The following is a 16,486-nucleotide window of genomic DNA, read 5'->3' on the forward strand; positions in this document are numbered from 1 at the left end:
TGTTTAAAGGGCCCCATCTTGAATGTTGATGTAGCAACTAACACAAGTGATCTGGTCACGCAAGTAGATCAAGCATGTTACACAGATGATCTGATTTTGCAAGTAGATGCAATGTGTGATACCAATGGGTTGATATTGACTAGAGAAGTATCTACATGCACAAAGGTAATGCTAGGACCGATGACACGGTCGACTATACAAGAGCAAAATTGTGTGAAGCCAAGTCATTTCTTAAAAAGTTGTATTTTCATCATTATACTTTTTCATATGTAAATTCTCATACATGAGAGTTGACATGGTGGTTATCATGCATCACATGTAATGCATGAACGCTGAATGGCAAACATGCATTGCATGCATTTCATGTATTACATGCATTGTATGCATGTCTTGCAGCCTCACATGCATCATATGCATGGGGGTATCTATAAAAGAGTGGAGGAAAAAGAAAGGGGATCAATAAATTAATCAAGGAAATTCTGTACTAAATCAAGGAAACAATAATAAAATCTAGTTATCTTATTGGTGATGTACCTTGTCTCTAAAAATTGAAGTCAAGGGTTCAATCTCTATCTCAATCTCTCTCTCTCTCAATCTGTCTCATAATTGGAATCTCTGTCTCTCGATCTCTTTGTATCTATCTTAAATACTTTCTCATTAAAGCTAGTACAACCTTCGAATCCTTCCGGTCTAGGACCCCGATGGTCCCGCTTCATTTCGCGAACACACGAGGATTTCCTCGACAACGGCCCTGATATGTGAAGTCAACATTGTTTTTTGTTTCTCCATCCGCTTGGTCCTTATCATTCAATGTATGGTACTCCTAGTTCTGAATATATGCTTTGTTTAAACAATACCTCCAATTTCCCTGCACACAATGGAACCAAAAACAAGTTAATTCTCTAATCGCAATACAATGACCATCCAACCTAGAATAACCCCGAACAACATGGCAAGATCGCAATTCGAGAATTCCTTGGCATTCCCAGGTCTTCTACCAATTTACTTCATCTATCTTCACTTCCCAAAATTCACGTTTGATATCTCGAACCTGCGAGGAATAAACTACTAGTTGCACTCGTTGACATATTAGCTCTTAAAAATTCGACTACATGTGTTGCACAATTCATATGCACACCATCTACCTTTAGTTGTTCATGGGTAAGTGCCCGCTTTATAACTGCACCTGCTCCATCATGTTCACCTTTACCATGGCTAAACCCAAAAAATTCTATCTCATCTCCAAACCTGTTACAGAAGGATACCTCCCAACAAAATAAAATGGACGTCTAGCCTTGAATTGTGACGCAGCTCCGTCAGGCTAGACCCAAAGTTGAGTAAGCTCCAAACGTTGACATAATAACCATTGCCAATGTAACTTAAAACTGTCACAGATGTACAAAAACAATGTTGGACAAACAAGGTATCATGCTTCTTATAATTAGAAATAAAAAAATGAATTACTTTCTTAACATCACCTGAAACTCGAAAATATGTTATGTGCACAAAAATGGTTACTTGCATTGAACACCAATGCATGGATTGAATTTCATTCTGCTGCTTGAAAGTATAATTCTGTCCGAAATCTACTACTAAGACTACTACATCATTTGGAAAATTAGATATGCAAGTCTTAAATTGATGGGCCTGCTATGAATAAATGAAGTTGTGTTTAATGAACTTTCCTAGAGATACTATAAATAGAGATGCCAAATTCCTTGGTTTAAGCGACTTCCTAACTAGATCCTTTCTTTTACACACCGTTCCTTCGAAATTGGTGTCCACAGACTCAAATAACTTGACAGAGATGAATATTTCACTACTCAACTCTTTTAGACACCACCTAAATCTACGAGGGCCACAATCTTGACATAAACCCATGACACATTTATGATTGTGGAAGATAGTCTCAGATTCTCTCAGACACAATACTGTATCTAAAAGACCATTGATGGAAGAGATACATGCTCTGATGATTTACAGTGTTCTTGCACGCTAGATCGACAAATTGGGCACTCACAAGTGCAGATTGCATCCTCTAGGGAGGAGCTATGGTGACGTAGTAGATTAACAGAGTCCTTAAGAAAACCCATTTGTACATGGTAAATGCAACAACATGTGTATCGATCCTTTAAGTATCTCACAAAGTGTGGCTTAAGAGACTCGAACGTTCATAGTTGAACTTTGATATTTGGATGCATTCGCCTGAACCTAATAAATAAATAAACCTGCATAATAAAAAGGGAGTTCTGTGAGTATAAAAAATGCGCCATGATGTAGCTAGTTAGGTATAGTGTGGTAGTTGATTAGCTATGATCATACTCTTGTAGTAGGTAATTAGCTATTAAGAGTAGCTAATTAACTACCTTAGTAGCTAATTAGCTCGTGACATAGCTAGTTAGCTATTGCTAGTAGCTAATTCACTATTGATAGTAGCAAATTAGCTACCTTAATAGCGAATTAGCTGATAAGTGCTAAGTTTAATATTGGTCATAACGAAATAACTATTACTAGTAGCTAGTTAGCTATGATCATATTTTGAGGTAGTTAATTAGTTGAGAATAACTTAGTTTAGTATTGGCAATAGCTATTTAGCTATTAATAGTAGCTAGTTAGCTATGGTCATATTCTGAGGTAGCTAATTAGCTATTGTGGTAGCTAATTAGGTATGGTCATATTTTGAGATAGCTAATTAGCTATTGTGATAGCTAATTAGCTATGGTCATATTTTGAGATAGCTAATTAGCTATTGTGGTAGCTAATTAGCTGATAATAACTAAGTTAGCTATTGTCAATCGCTATTTAGCTATTACCAGTAGCTATTTAGCTATGGTCATATTCTGAGATAGCTAATTAGCTAATAATAGCTAAGCTAGCTATTGTCAATCGCTAGTTAGCTATTACCAATAGCTAGTTAGCTATGATCATATTCTGAGGTAGCTAATTAGTTGATAATAGCTAAGTTTAGTATTGGCAATAGCTATTTAGCTATTACCAATAGCTAGTTAGCTATGGTCATATTCTAAGGTAGCTAATTAGCTATTGTGGTAGCTACTTAACTATGGTCATATTATGAGATAGCTAATTAGTTATTGTGGTAGCTAACTAGCTGATAATAGCTAAGTTAGCTATTGTCAATCGCTATTTAGCTATTACCAGTACCTAGTTAGCTATGGTCATATTCTAAGGTAACTAATTAGATATGGTCATATTCTGAGATAGCTAATTAGTTATTGTGGTAGCTAATTAACTGAGAATAACTAAGTTAGCTATTGCCAATCGCTATTTAGCTATGATCATATTCTGAGGTAGCTAATTAGCTAACTAAGTAAGCTTAAAAATCAAAACAAAAGTTGAGATAAATGTAAAAACCTGAGGTACATCAAGAAGATGAATGGGATGCTCCTCGTATTGACTCCTTTCAACACATTTCCTGCATAAATCCTTCTTATTGGGTGAAACCCTACTCTCATTAGTCCAAAATATGGTGATTATATCCTTGATTTCTGATGTTATGGGTGTCATTGGCTTACATCTTGTTGTTAGCTTTAGCAAATTAGTTCCTTCACCAATTGAAATTATCCGGTTCATTGTATTGTACACAGTTTTTCTACTAACACCAATACCTGAGATAACACACTGATGTTAAGATCGTCAACATCAGTGTTAAGTAACATCATTAGACTAGACCTTTTTAAGACAGTATCATCTTCTGGACTACTCATGGATATGAAACTACTACAAAGATTATTTACTAGTACTGATGTTATGTTTGCATTAAGACCATCACAATTAACTAACTCCTTTATCGACGGATCATTTAATATTCCATAAAGTACTACCTTCTTGTCTTCATTGCTGATGTGCTTGGTCTGAACATTGAAATAGTCTACAACCTTTCCCTCTATAATAGTAGTCTCATTACTTCCATTCTTAGTGATACTCAGACCTATATTGCAACCAATGCTATCCTTACCTTTAGTGAATGTGGCTTTCGTATCCTTCAACAATTGATGATGTTTCCTTTTTTTTTTCTGCCCAATACTTTCGTATCGCTTGTTGTGTCCTGATAGCGTCATCCCTATCCTGATAATCCATAAGGGGTATTGGTAAACACCCTCCTTCCCCTTCCATTTGGCTTGACATATTCATTAGTAAATTTCCACAAAAAATGACACGTAGCTAATTACTTAACCACATGCAAACTGGTTATTCACAGGAGCGATCCCATCGTTGGTAAGTTTATGTTTGTTGTAGCGGAGTGATAGCTACTCAACCACCATCGGGAACGAGCTAAGTTGACTATGGGCAACAACAATACACAAAACTATTCCGCAATACACAAGATTATACACAACAACACACAAGATAATCAATGGACAGAACACTTATTGCAATCCAGGATCGAACAGTGGCGGCAACTGAGTGTAGAATGGCGGCAATGGAGGAGTGAACTCCGTCGGATCGAACAATGGCAACAATCCAGGACCGAACAATGGCGACAACTGTGTGTAGAATGGTGGCAATGGAGGAGTGAATTCCGTCAGATTGAACAGTGGCTGATGATGCTTGGAACGCACAGTGGCAACAACTGAGTGTAGAATGGTGGTAGTGGAGGAGGAGTGAACTACGTCGGATTGAACAGTGGCAACAATCCACGATCAAATAGTAGCGGCAACTGAGTGTTAAATGGTGGCAATGGAGGAGTAAACTCAATAGGAGCGAACAATGGTAGATGATGCTTGGACCGAACAGTGGCGACAATTGAGTGTAGAATGACGGCAATGGAGGAGTGAACTCTGTCGGATCGAACAGTGGCAAATGATGCCTGAACCACACAGTGGTAGGAATTGAGTGTAGAATGGCGGCAATGGAGGAATGGACTCAATAGGGTTTAGGAACAATGGCAGTAATCTAAGCCTGAATAGTCACAAAGTGATGGCCAACGTGATGTGGCAATGGATAATGCATAATGGACCTAGGAATTCGGTATATAATTTATGGTGCACGTTTATGTTGCAAATTTATGGTGCTCATTTATATAATTAAAACATTCTAATGTTTTCATTCATGGTGCAAAAATTACTATTTATCATTGGTAGCTTTTTGCATAGCTAAATAGCTATGCCAAGGAGTTGTTAGGCGCGTAGTTCGACGCGACAATCATTTGTTCAAGCAATGTTCTGAGCGCCAACAATTGTTGACACACCTTAGATTTGAGCAAACATATGATTTAGCATTAGCCTCAACACCTTTAGAACCAATGCAAGTTCCCAATCATAATTCTTTTGTTGGACCTAGTCTAATGGAGATTGATGCGGCATGTAATCAAGATACTTTGTCTGAAGTAGAGAAACAACAAAATTGAGCAAATCGACTTTTCCTATATAGTGGGGGTCCAAGACATATAGCAATACATCGTCCACATCGACCAAAGAGACAAATAAATCAAGCAAGTATTGTTGAGAATTTTGATTCACGTTCTCCTGTCAAAGTCAATAAACCAAGAACTCCCGTGAGTGGCCCTCAATCCAATAGTCTTGATGTTCTAAGACAATTGATGAACTGTTAAATGAATAAGTCCAACCAAAATCATAGCCATTTGGTTGGACCAACTTGTCGAATATGGGTGTATAATGGTCGTATTCACATTGTCCCACTCAAACGGACTAGGTTTAGGACGAGTATGTAAATATGTCAAAGGGCGGTTGCCCTAGCTCAACTGGTATATAATTGGCTTTGTAACCTAGTCTATGTTGATGTTGATAGTGCTATTCTTGTATTGTAAAATTGGAAATAAGAAAGTTACATTGTGTGCCTCTCTCTCTCTCTCTCTCTCTCTCACACACACACACACACACACACACACACACACACACACACACACACACACATTCCATTTCTTTGATCTTGATCTAGTTCAAGTTTTCTTCGTTTACTTATGTTATTAAACTTATTGTTCTTCATCCTAAGATGTTGTTCCTAGTTCCACTTTGACGGCCTCATCTCCAACATATGGTATTAGAGCTTGGTTTTGTATTTTGCTGCTGGCCGTTATCCGTCTTCAACAACATCCTTGCATTCAACCTCTTGAAGACCCCAACCTGTTTCAAGTTTTGGAAGAGACTCTAGATTTCAGTCAAACTGAAATCTCTAGATTGGAAACTTTCTCAAGATAGTATCTCAGGAGAAGGGACATCAGAAGAACTGCACTCCACTAAGCCAGATCACCCTTGAAGTAGGCGAGCCGATTGTACTTTGTCTTCATGATCATAGCCGCTCGGAGTGAGATTTTTCATCAAAATGGTTTCAATTGTGCTTCATCAAGATAGATGGCAATTGGATAGGTCATCTGAGGTTGCTCACTCGCTCATTGTAACCACTTGAAGTAGATCAGGCCCAAAGCACAACCCTGTCTGTGTTCCATTCAGGTAGGTGATATTCAGACAAGCCAGTTGGCGTTGACCACCCACACATTGTAGCCACTTGGTGTAAAAAAAGACACAAATAGCACATAATCTGTGAACAACCCCTTAAAATCAGCACTTGGAATAAGATTGACAATTAACTATGCTCAATCTGGCTAGGTGATATTCAGGAAGACCAGTCAGCTCTGTCCCTCCGCTTGCTGTAGCCACTTCAAGGAAGTTTCTCACCCAATTGTCATCCGGAACCTAATTAGCTAACTAATCAACAATTTCGGGTCCAATTTGACTAGGCCCATCAGCTCTGGTCACTCTAGGGAGAACCCGCTGATAGTCGAATCCGATCGGCTTGTGTCCAAATCCGACTAGAACAAATTTAGGTGAGCCACTTGACTGCACCCAACCACTGTTCGTAACCAACTTCGGACAAAACATTCCCAAGCCGACACAGAATGGCATCAACCTCCGGCTCATCCGAAATGAGCCTAAGGAAGTTTGATGGATCAAACTTCAACTTCTCGAAGGAGCAGATGTAGGATTACATGATAGTAAAGGGTCAAATCGACCCAATTGAGAACGAAAATGCTTTAGACGGATACAAGCCGATTGAGTGGATGAAACTAGATCGAATTGTTCGCGCCACCATCAGGCGGAAGCCCAATCTAAGGACAAAACAAGTTTGAGTGAGCCACAATGTTGCATTCGACGATTCGACATCATGGTACTTTCTACCGACTCCGACCCCCAACTCCAACCCGATTCCGGAAGATGAGGCCAATGAGCCGGAAATAATCCAGGCAGAAGAAGATGATGACTTTGGTACTCTGGAGGAGAATCCGATTTCATTTCGACTGAGTGGGCCGAATGAGCGACTGAGTCGGAATGACTAGTTCGATGACGCGGTGGAGAGTAGTGGGGACTCCGCCGTGCTCTCCCCGTGCAAGGAACCCAACCAGTCTGATGACGAGCTAGAGAGTAGTTGAGACTCAAATGTGCTCTCCCCATGCAAGGAACTAAGAAGACGGTTCACGTGCAAAGAGAAAGGGAAGAAGAAGATGCCAGAATACGACACTGGCAGAGACGAGTAAGATCAGAGTGAATTTGACTCTGGTACAAATGAAGATGGACCTTCTAGAACAAATTCCAAGTTGGCCAAGAGGGCCTTGAAACCGGCTAATGAGACGTTACACCAATCGATCCGCTAGAAGAACCCCGTAAAATAGTATGGGTATAATGAGTACATGGTGCACCACTATGCGCACATGACTAAAGTGGCGGAAGTGCATGTGTCAGAGAGCTACACAGAAGCGGTGAAGGACACGTATTGGCATGCCACTATGGCGGAAGAGATACAAGCACTTGATGCCAACGACGCATGGGACCTGGTTGACCCTTCCCGCCATTGCAAACCGATCGGCTGCAAGTGGGTATTCAAGTTAAAGTACAATGTCGATGGTTTGGTCAATCGATACAAGGCCCAGTTACTAGCCAAAGGATGTGCGCAAACCCATGGAATCGACTATGATGAGACCTTCGATCCGGTAGCGAAGATGACAATGAGATGACAACGGTCCGTGTGGTGTTGGCGGTTTCAACAACAAGGGGGTGGCATCTTTACCAAATGGATGGGAAGAATGCGTTTCTTGTGATCTTAAGGAATAGGTCTAGATGATCTAGCCCCCTGGATTTCATTCAGAGATGAACAAGTTAACAGTATGCCGATTTGAGAAGTCTCTTTACGGCCTGAAGCAAGCCCCTCGTGCTTGGAATTAGAAAATCACACACCGGTTGCGTAAGATGCGATTTGCGGCCTCCAAGTCCGACTTGTCACTGTTCATCCGGAAAGGTCTGGTATCTATCTTGCTATATGTGGACGATCTAGTCATTACGGAACCCGGACTCACTGACATTGGCCGAGCGAAATCCCAACTGTCGGATGCATTTGAAATGAAGGACCTGGGGGACCTTCATTTTTTCCTCGGGATCGAGGTGATCCATACCCTCGACGACATATTGCTCTCACAACGCCACTATGTGTTGAATTTGTTGTACAAGTTCGGCATGACCAATTGCCGACCAGTGTCCACACCCTTGGACCGGAACCTAAAGCTTCGTCTTGACTCCGAACTTGCAACAAGAAATGGTTTTGACAAATTGTCGAAAGCCTCATCTATCTTACTATCATCCAACCCAACATCAGCTATCTGGTCGAGATAATAAGTCAATTTATGCAGAAGCTGACTGTGGAGCACCTTTTGTGTGCGCACCGAATACTCAAGTATGTTAACGGCACTAAGGACGGGGAACTGTTATACCGACACGATATAACCTTCATTTTTTCCTCGGGATCGAGGTGATCCATACCCTCGACGACATATTGCTCTCACAATGCCACTATGTGTTGAATTTGTTGTACAAGTTCGGCATGACCAATTGCCGACCAGTGTCCACACCCTTGGACCGGAACCTAAAGCTTCGTCTTGACTCCGAACTTGCAACAAGAAATGGTTTTGACAAATTGTCGAAAGCCTCATCTATCTTACTATCATCCAACCCAACATCAGCTATCTGGTCGAGATAATAAGTCAATTTATGCAGAAGCTGGCTGTGGAGCACCTTTTGTGTGCGCACCGAATACTCAAGTATGTTAACGACACTAAGGACGGGGAACTGTTATACCGACACGATATAACCGAAATGCTAGTTGGTTATACAAATGTTGACTGGGCCGGTGATGTGTCGGATTGTCGGTCCACTTCCGATTACATGTTCTCTCTAGCTAGCGTAGTTGTTGCGTGGAGTAGCAAAAAGTAGCTGACATTGGTTCTATCGAGTACCGAGGTTGAGTATCGGGCGCTACCGTCACCAATTGTGAAGCCATATGGCTTCGGTGGCTGCAAGACCTCCGGATCGAAGTACCGTTCTCGTTTCTGGAAAATCCGGAGCAATCGGGAGTTGTTGAAACCGGAGAAGACACTCCTCACCTGATTGTGCATGTTGGAGAAGTCCCTTTAAGCCACGTCGGAAAAAAGGTAAAGTTGATGAACGTACTATATGTTCTGACAATCACAAAGAACTTGGTGTCGGTTGGGTAGATCGTTGACCAGGGGATGCAGGTGCGGTTTACGCACCTCGGGTGCTTCATTGAGGAAGAGGGCCAGATTCTTGCGCAAGGGCACTAGGATGGGAGGATGTTCATCCTCAACACCAACGACATAGGCACCACCTTGTTTGCAAAGGGTCAGAAGATCGTGTCGGATATCGATCTATGGCACAAGCGGATCAACCACGTCAATTACCGAAGGCTTCAAGACCTGCAATCGAAACAGGTTGTTTTCGGATTGCCAAAATTTAATGGCCGGAAGTCCCAAATATGTGAAGCCTGCCAACTCGGAAGCAACACCAGCTTCCATTCCCATCAAAAGAAACCGGAACCGTCACAAGCTCGATCTAATACATTTGAACGTATGGGGACCGACATAGAACGTTAGTCTTGGCAGGAGCCGATATTTCATCTCCTTCATCGACGACTACAGCCAACACACATGGATCACCTAATCAAAAGGAAAAGCAAAGTTTTTGACTGTTTTTGGAACCTGCAAAGTCTTGTTGAATGGGAAATGGAGAGGAAGAGCAAGTGCCAATTCAATAGTTATCAACAGCAGAAAGGAATTCGGAGGGAATTCAGCTGCCGATACACACCGGAACAAAATGGTGTGGCGTAAAGGAAGAACCAATCGATCGTCGATGTGGCACAGGCAATGATGGAGGAGAAGAGCATGCATAAGCTCTACTAGGCTGAAGCGGTCCGGACGACCGTCTACATCCAAAACCGGATCGGGGATAAGCTGTAACCACATGAACTGTATTTTGGGCAGAAGCCGAATTTAAGGCACCTAAAGATATTCGGTAGCATTGCATATGTGCATGTGCCGAATGAAAAGCAGAGAAAGTTGGACCCAAAGTCGGAGAAATGTATCCTTGTCGGCTACTCACATGAGGAAAAGGGTTATAAGAACTATAACCCCCGAATAAAACAAGTTCGAGTGAGCCGAGATGTCGAATTTGATGACTCGACATCATGGTACTCCCTACCGATTACGATGTCTGACTCCGACCTGATTCCGGAGGATGAGGCTAGTGAGCCTGAAACGATCCGGGTAGAAGACGAAGAAGGATTCAGTACTCTAGATGAGAGTCCGATCTCATTTCGGCTGAGCGGGCCGAATGAAGAGCTCAATCTGAAGGACCAGTAGGATGATGAGCTGACGAGCAGCGAAGACTCGGTTGTGCTCTCCCCACACAAGGAACTAAGGAGTCGGTTAACGTGCAAAGAGAAGGGGAAGAAGAAGATGCCAGAGTACGACACCGACCGAGACGAGTCGGATTAGAGCGAATTCAACTCCGGAAAGAATGAAGACGGACCTTCGGGAACGATGTTTGAGCCGGCTAAGAGGGCCTTGAAATGGGCTAACGAGAAGTTACACCACTCCAACCGCCAGAAGAACCTTGTAAAAAGGTACGGATATAATGAGTACATGGCGCATCACTATGTGTACATGATGAAAGTGGCAGAGGTGCGTGAGCTGGAGAGCTACGCAGAAGCGGCAAGGGATGCACATTGGCGTGGCACTATGGAGGAAGAGATGCGGGCACTCGATGCCAATGACACATGGAACCTGGTTGACCCTCCCCGACATTGCAAACCAATCGGTTGCAAATGGGTGTACAAGGTAAAGTATATTGGTGATGGTTTGGTCAACCGGTACAAGGCCTGGTTAGTTGCAAAAGGATATGCACAGACCCATGGAATGGACTACGACGAGACCTTCACCTTGGTAGCGAAGATGACGATGGTTCATGTGGTGCTGGTGGTTGTTGTTGCAAGGGGGTGGCATCTTCACCAAATGGATGTGAAGAATGCATTTCTTCAAGGTGACCTTGAAGAACAATTCTACATGATCCAACCCCTCGATTTTCAGTTGGAGATGGACAAGTCGGCAATGTGCCGACACAAAAAGTCACTGTACGGCTTGAAGCAAGCCCCATGCTTGGAATTTGAAGATCACGCATCGGTTGCGTAAGATGGGGTTTGCGGCCTCGAAGCCGGAATCTTCGTTGTTCATCCGGAAAGGTTCGGAAGGTCTGGTGTGTATCATGTTATACATGGATGATCTCATCATCACCAGACCCGTCCTCACTGAAATTGGCCGAGTGAAGTCCCAGTTGTCGGACACTTTCGAAATGAAGGACTTGAGGGCCCTTCATTACTTCCTCAGGATCGTAGTGATCCATACCACCGACGACATATTGTTATCTCAGTGACATCATGTGTTGAATATGCTGTACAAGTTCGGCTTGATGGATTGACAACCAATCTCCACACCCCTGGACCATGACCTAATGTTTCGTCTTGACTCCAGACCGGCTTGTGATAAGAAACGGTTCCGACAAATTGCTGGAAGTCTTATTTATTTGACAATCACCTGACCCAACATTAGCTATCCAGTCAGAGTAATAAGTTAATTCATGCAAAAGTCGACTGTGGAGCACCTTCAGTGCGTGCACCGAATACTGAGGTACGTTAGCGGCACTAAGGACTAAGGACTATTTTACCGTCATGGTATAACTGAGAAGCTGGTCGGATATACAGATGCCGATTGGGCCAGAGATGCATCGGATCGACGATCCACTTCTGGATTCATGTTCTCTCTAGGTAGCGCGGCTGTTGGGTGGAGTAGCAAAAAGCAATTGACAGTGGCCCTATCAAGCACTGAGATTGAGTATCAGGGCACTACTGTTGCCACTAGTGAAGCCATCTGGCTTCGGCGGCTGTTGCAAGACCTCCGGATCGAAGTACTGACTCCGATCCCGATCTATTGCGACAACATGAGCAACATGCAGCTAGCCAAGAACCCTGTGTTCCATGCTCAGACGAAGCACATAGAAGTGCATTATCACTTTGTGTGCGAGTGGGTCCTCAATGGTGAAGTAGAACTCCGGTATGTCCGGATGGATCGGCAAGTTGCCGACATGTTCACGAAGGCCCTTGGAACTGACAAGTTGCAACATTTTTCGGCGATGCTTGGTCTTCAACATCTCAACATGCCGCACTTGAGGGAGAGAACCGGTACTGATACGGGGAGATTTGGAACAGGGGGAGACAAAAAGAAAGAGGAAGCTGAGTTGACCGAAGAAGTCACACATCCGATAAAGTCGGAACAAGTGGCGATGGTGATAGAGTTAAGAAGGACAGAGCCGAGCGGAACAAGAAGGCCAAGACATAGACGTGGTCCGACATGGTGAAAAGCCCGAAGGTTAAAGACAAATTGGAGACAGCCAATTCGGACAAGAGTTGGAATGAATAAGAGGCAGCCGGTTCTGAAGAGGAGTTCGACTCGGAGGAGCCTGATCAACTGAAGGCCAAACGGACAAGGAGACAGCAGAAGTTGACACTGACACAGAGGGACTGACGGGTTGAGAAGCGCCGAAGTCGCAACAACAAGGGAGTTGAGAAGGGCCTTATGAGTAGACAAGCTGACCGAGAAGGTCGAGGTACGCGTGATTGGACGGGTCATGGGAAGCGGAACCAGATGGGTCGAGGAGTGTGAACAACACGGGAAGATGCCAAGAGGAGCCAGAGGGAAAGACCGGCAGACGCAAACACAAACACAATGATCCGACCTCAAATTGAGCTTCAAGGGGAGTGTTGAGCGGACAAGCTCAACCGGATCCGGATCGGTTGCATAAGCCAGAGCCGGAATGGAGTCTGGGATGAAGAACCGGATAGGTATCTGGATCGGTATTCGGAAACTGGATTTGGATTGTAGCGGGTAGGCCGTTAAAGGCCTACGAATCTAGCCTAGTACGTAGGAGTATCTTTGGGAGTTAGTGTCAGTTGCTCGTATGAGCATTGAAGTACTTGTCAGTACTTCTGTCAATCCTTTTAAGGACTTGAATAAAAAGTGTTTTGTAGGACATTTGTATACATAGAGTGTTATTATTTTGAATTGAGATATATTGTTCCGTTCTCTCTTTCTCTCTCTATCTTTGTGATTCAAGCTTCCATTAAACCTTGTCTATGTTTTCTGTTGCTGTCCGGATAAACTGGTTTGTCAAAGCTTCCGCATATTAACTTTGACACCGAGCACAGGGAATCCGGCTCGAGTATACCATGCCAAAGATGCCAGAGCTTAATGGGCTGGCCGAGAGAATGAACCGAACTGTAATGGAGAGGGTCCAAAGTATGCTTGCACATGCGAAGTTACCAAGGAAGTTCTGGGCTGAGGCAGTGATGATGACAACGTATGGGATAAATTGATCACCCTTTGTACCCTTGGAAGGCGATCTTCCACAAAGGGTGTGGAGCGGCAAAGACATATTGTACCGTCACTTGAGGTTGTTCGGTTGTCTTGCCTATGTGCATGTTGCAAAGGATCAGAGGGGGAAGTTGGATCCAAAATCTTGGCCATGCATATTTCTCGGCTACGACAATGATGAATTCGGCATCGGCTATGGGACTTAGCTGAGAAGAAAGTGATTAGGAGCCGCGACATTGTCTTTATGGAGGAAAAGACAATTGTCGATTAGGAGATTGAGAATAAATCTCCAATTACCGAATCGAGCTGAGTTGATGCGTGTGTGACCAAGAGTGACACAATATGCACTAGGTCCGCATTGTACATTCCAATGTGGAGTGGCTAGGGTTGAGGCATGTTGTGCACTGCACTGCCGGCTGAAATCACAGGTCTTTCAAGAGGAAATCAATTCGATCAAAATCGAATACAAGCCAGTCAGCCGATTTAATACTTAGGAAAATCGAGAATAGACTGAGAACAAGGGGAACCAGCCAAACGAGGAATCGAATCCGACTCAGCCGAGGAAGTCGAAGATGAACCAACCGTGCCGAACGGAGTCCGAAGATATCCCCTAAGAGAGAGAGAAGCCCCCCCCGAAGATTTCCACATGAAGAGCTTGTGCTGCTAACCGATGAGGGGGAGCCAGAAAGCTTCGAAGAAGCTAAACACGATACCCACAACCGAAAGTGGTTAAATGCCATGCAAGAGGAGATGAATTCCTTGCATGAGGACCACACATATGAATTGACCGAGTTGCCGAAAGGGAAGAAGGCACTACGGAATAAGTGGGTATACAAACTAAAGCCAATAGATGGCGGAAATCCACCCAGATACAAAGCACGAATTCAATTTCGACGAAATATTTGCCCTGGTCGTGAAGATGATGTCAATCTGAATAGTGTTGTGCATAGTGGCCATCATGAATCTTGAAGTTGAGCAATTGGATGTCATGACAACATTTCTGCATGGTGATCTCAAAGAGGACATCTATATGCACCAACCGGAAGGATTCGTGGAGAAAGGTAAAGAGAACCTGGTATGTCGATTGAGAAAGAGCTTGTATGGGCTAAAGCAGGCACCTCGACAATGGTACCGAAAATTCAAATCCTTCATGACCAACAAAATGCAGGCCGATCAATGCGTGTTTGTGAAGAAATTTGATGGAGGTGATTTACTCATCCTCCTGTTGTACGTGAACAACATGCTGATTATTAGACTGGACCATACGAAGATCTGAGTGCTAAAGAAGGCCGTGAGCAAATCGTTCTTGGTGAAGGATATGGGCCCAACAAAGAAAATCCTAGGGATGCACATTGTTCGGGATCAAACAAAAAAATTATTGTGGATGTCATAGGAGAAATACTTGATAAAGGTGCTCTAGAGATTCGGCATGGAAAGCGTGAAACCAATTAGCTCGACACTGCAGATGAATTGCAAGCTAAGCAAAGATCAATGTCTGAAATCGAAAACCGAGAAGGCCGAGATGTCAAGAGCCCCTTATGCCTCGGTGGTTGGAAGCCTTATGTACGCGATGGTATGTACTAGGCCGGACATAGGATACACAGTCGGAGTGGTCAGCCAATATATGAGCAATCCCGACAGAGAGCATTAGGCTGTTGTGAAGTGGATACTTCGGTACTTGAGAGGCACCTCGAGCGTGTGTCTTCGATTCTGCTTGGGTAACCCCACATTGGAAATTTACACGGATTCAGACATGTTGGTTGATGCTGATACCAGCCAATCCACGTCTGGATACGTGATGACTTGCATAGGGGGAGCTGTTTCATGGCAATCGAGGCTAAAGAAGGTCGTGGCGTTGTCAACTACGGATGCCGAGTATATGGAAGCAATGGAAGCCGGCAAGGAAATAACATGGATAAAGGATTTTATCAGTGAGTTGGGAATTCGATAGGAAGAATTTCAACTCTACGACGATAATCAGAGTTCCATCCATCTTGCCAAGAATGCCACCTAAACTTGAGGACCAAGCACATCAAAAGGAGATACCATTGCCTCCGAGAGCGAGTAGAAGAGAAGGACTTTGCTCTGATGAAGATTCACACGGTGGAGAATGGATTAGATATGCTGACGAAGGTGATGTCAGCCGAAAAGCTAAACGCGTGCCGATAGAGAGTCGGTTTCGTGAAGTGCCCCATGCCGGAGTGAAGGGGGAGTTTGTTGGGAAACAGGTCCCTCCAGATGGGAAGAGAAGAATTGAGTTGATGAGTAAGTCGGCCGAGGCCGAAACTGAAATCGAGGATATAACCAACTCGGGAGACTATATTTATAAATAGTCGAAATGTGCCCCATGTGGGCTATGTATGTAAATAGCTAGAAAGTTGTATTGGTATAAATACAACTAGCGCAAACCTTGTGAAGGTGTGATGTATCATTATTGTGGGATAATTAGAACGAGGTCGTTGGGTCTGCAACTGAGAGCGAGAGAGCGAGACTATAACTCTATATCTGTCTGTTAGAAAAAGGAGAACTTGAGGTCATTGCCTCTGAGTTTCTCATTGTGCTTCTCCTCTATTTGAGTGGTCTGTTTTGGAGTTTATGAACTCCATGTGGTTTTTCCCAGTTCGGGTTTCCATGTTAAATATCTTTTGTCTCTGTCTTTCGTTTTCTGCCACTCGTTTCTGTCTGTGCATTGCCTTGCTCATTTCTGTGCACCTGAACGCATACGTGAAACCGGTTGTGGCC

This window comes from Azolla caroliniana, unplaced genomic scaffold (assembly GCF_043228905.1).
Source record: "Azolla caroliniana isolate FFs.n. ecotype wild unplaced genomic scaffold, voAzoCaro1.0.p SCAF_15, whole genome shotgun sequence".
NCBI classification, from domain to species: Eukaryota; Viridiplantae; Streptophyta; class Polypodiopsida; order Salviniales; family Salviniaceae; genus Azolla; species Azolla caroliniana.